Source organism: Glycine soja, chromosome 20 (assembly GCF_004193775.1).
Source record: "Glycine soja cultivar W05 chromosome 20, ASM419377v2, whole genome shotgun sequence".
In the NCBI taxonomy this organism is placed as follows: domain Eukaryota; kingdom Viridiplantae; phylum Streptophyta; class Magnoliopsida; order Fabales; family Fabaceae; genus Glycine; species Glycine soja.
This window is the reverse complement of record NC_041021.1, coordinates 978,593-981,763: the sequence shown is the minus strand read 5'-3', so window position 1 is coordinate 981,763 and position 3,171 is coordinate 978,593. Positions and strand designations below refer to the sequence as shown.

Below are 3,171 nucleotides of genomic sequence, written 5' to 3'. Positions count from 1 at the left end.
AAGGATAAAATATAATTTAATCTTCATCTTTCATCTTTTTTTTATCGTTGCAAGTATAACATTATAATAAACACTTAAAAAAAATAAGAAAACAAATATAAGTTAAAACAAACATAATAATAAACATAATATTGATTAATAAAGATAATGTTGGGTCTCTTTTTTTATAAGGATTAACTTAATTTTTCATTTTTTACCATGCTTATTATTATATATTTTTAATTTATGTTTACTTTCTTATTTTTTAAGTGTTTATTGTAATATTATGCTAGCAATGATAAAAAAGGGAAAAAAATAAAGATTCAATTATATTTTATCCTTAAATAAAACAAAAAGTTGAGATCTAACAAATTAGTCTAATAAAAAATTATTGACATGGTGATCCAATCTATTGAGGAGCCATGTTGATAATTATCTTTGTGACATTTTTGTCTCTTTGTATAACGTAAGTTCTTTTATTAACGGTAACAACTAAAAGTTAATAGATGAATGAATTTATCACATTTTTTTTACTTTCAGAAACTAAAATTTAAATTTTTATCTTTCGAAAACGAATTTATTGGTGTCCTATTCAAAGATAAAAATGATTATTTATGATCTATTAAATGAATACACAATAACCAATGTAATAATAAATAAATTTAAATACTCATTAATGATGTACCATTAATGACTCATGTGATAGGCAACATTAAATACTCATTAATGAGTCTCTTTTCTTAATAATAAATGTGCATATAAAGAAAAACAGCTGAAAATAAATTGTCTAAAACACCCTTATTTTGGGTGACAAAAAATACACCAAAACTTTCTTACTATAGTACTAGTAGTAGCTATAAAATGAAAACGGAGACAAAGGAAAAACATACAAAACTATCATGATTATAAATTAAGGAATACTTATTCTACCTCCTTATGAATTGAATAATCTTATTATACCTCCTCTCATCTTGCCTATAAATAGAGAATATTCAGCCACTTCTTTTTCATCGACAAACATAGGCACAAGTTTTCAATCCTTTCACAGTGAGTTAGCAAAACTGAGTTCCAAGACTTTGCTCGTTCTTGTTATGTTCGTGGCTTTTGTACTCGTTCTTTTTGCTGAAGTTGCACCCAAAGATATGGATGAGAATTTTCATGCAAATGATGGTAATTCTTTTCATGAGAAATTTTCACCTGCATAAGTTATTAGTTGTACGACTCTAATAGGTTAATATAGTATCATTTTATAGATAAATGTAGATATTTTCTTCACATTAATATATATGCTAATTAATCTGACCAAGTTTATTCAAGCAAGTAGAGAAATTGACCCCTTTCTATTTTATTTTTATATTGCCAAAGGAGAACTGTAAAAGCATTTGGACAATTAGTTAACCATCGAGGGCTAACTTTCATATCAATTTCTTTGTTTTGTTCGTGATACAAACGTAACCAAAATATGATTATTTCACCAACATTATTTTAAGTACCTTATTAATTATATATTCCTAGCCTATTTTTTTGTTTAGTAGGTGTTGTTGATACAAATGTGGTAGATGAAATAAAATATGGTTACGGTAGTTGGCGAACTGGTGCAGCATTGTCCTCCTAATTGCTGTTATGTGTTCCGTGGAAAGTGTATAAGGTGCTGCTGAACCTCATACCTAAGAAGGAACTTTTGCTAAGAACTAGTTGTTGCTGTCACTATCACTATATATAAATAAAGAGAAATGCAACACAAACTACATGAGAAGTGTAGTTATACATGAAATAAAAATGAAAATCTCTCCTTCTTAACAAAAGAATGATAGATTAATTTGACATGTTTTCCCTTTCAATTTCCTTTGTTTTCCTTGTCTTGTGCTGTACCCATTTGTTTTGACAAAAAAATAAATACACAAAATAAGTAAGTACATTTGTTTTCCCAAACTAAATGAGTTTGACCGAATTGAAGACTATACCAAATTAATACATATAAACTTGATTCTCACAAATGAACTCTTTTAATTTGTTCCGAATTCTGTGGCTACCTAACTTCTGTATTATGAACTTCGTTAAAAGAAATGAAGATAAATTTAATATAGTTAGGAGAGATTTATTAAGACTTTACAAAAAATTCTTATTTTAAAAAATATTTATTATTTATTGAAATTATCTTTGATAAATTTGATTATGATACAATTAATATATTATTTATTAAAGTTAATTAAATTTTTAATCCTTCAACTTTTTCATATTTTAAATTTTAGTCCTTCAAAAGTTTTTAATCAGTTTTAATCATTTGTTAATTTTCATTAGTACCTTTAGTCCTTCAATATTTTTAGTTTTTCATTTATTTTTATTACTCAAGATTAATCATTTTAGTCTCTTATTTTTTATATATTTTGAATTAGTTTTGAGTAATAAAAATAAATGAAAAACTAAAAGTAGAAAATTTTTTATAGACTAAAAATGCTGATAAAAAAATTAATGAAAGACTAAAAATTGACAAATAAATTTTAAAAGACTAAAAAATGAAATAGAAAAAATTGAGAATTAACAACTTAATTAATCTTTTTTTTTTATATTATTTTTAGTAGTAAGGCAATGTAGTTTAAGATTTGTGTACAAGTGTTGTTACAAGTCAATTAAGGATACTCTTTTTTATTTATTTTAAAAAGTTAAAAATATGATGATTTGCATATATTTTTTTTTATCGACTGTCCCCCTTTCTAAAAAAAATGGCTATTGAAATTAATCCTAAAATCGATTAATAAATTAGACATTTAACTAAGGCCAAACTTGGACAAGATATCCACCACTTGCCTGATGATAGGCATGGTTCCATGCTAAAATTCCAGCATCACTTACGAAAGATTGAATAGCTGAAGCAAGAATGGTTTAGTTTGAATCAGAGTGCTGCTTTAGAGTCAAAATACCCCCTCCTATGTCTACTGTGATTGGTCAAGAGGCCATCTTTCGCCACTTTCCACATCAAATTAAATACCACTTCTTTCAGGTCCCTTTTTGAAAAAGTGGATTACAGTCACTTGATCCCCCAACCACCTTCATATATCCATTTTTTTGCCAAATAGAATTAGGAAACATACTGCAAACTCATGTACTTTAACTTCCTTAACTCCATATAGCAGAGAGAAAGCTATCCTTTTTACGCTACGTACCATTAAGTTGTTACGTGGTGTAAAGAGA

The 3,171-nt window shown here is 26.5% G+C and overlaps 1 long non-coding RNA gene across 1 annotated transcript; it reads left to right on the top strand.

Annotated features, from left to right (window-relative positions):
- The first annotated feature begins 1,006 nt into the window (after positions 1 to 1,006).
- Positions 1,007 to 1,813, top strand: LOC114401665. The gene is made up of 2 exons (XR_003664319.1): positions 1,007 to 1,149; positions 1,512 to 1,813. It is a non-coding gene; the product is annotated as an uncharacterized LOC114401665 (long non-coding RNA).
- The last annotated feature ends 1,358 nt before the right edge of the window (positions 1,814 to 3,171 follow it).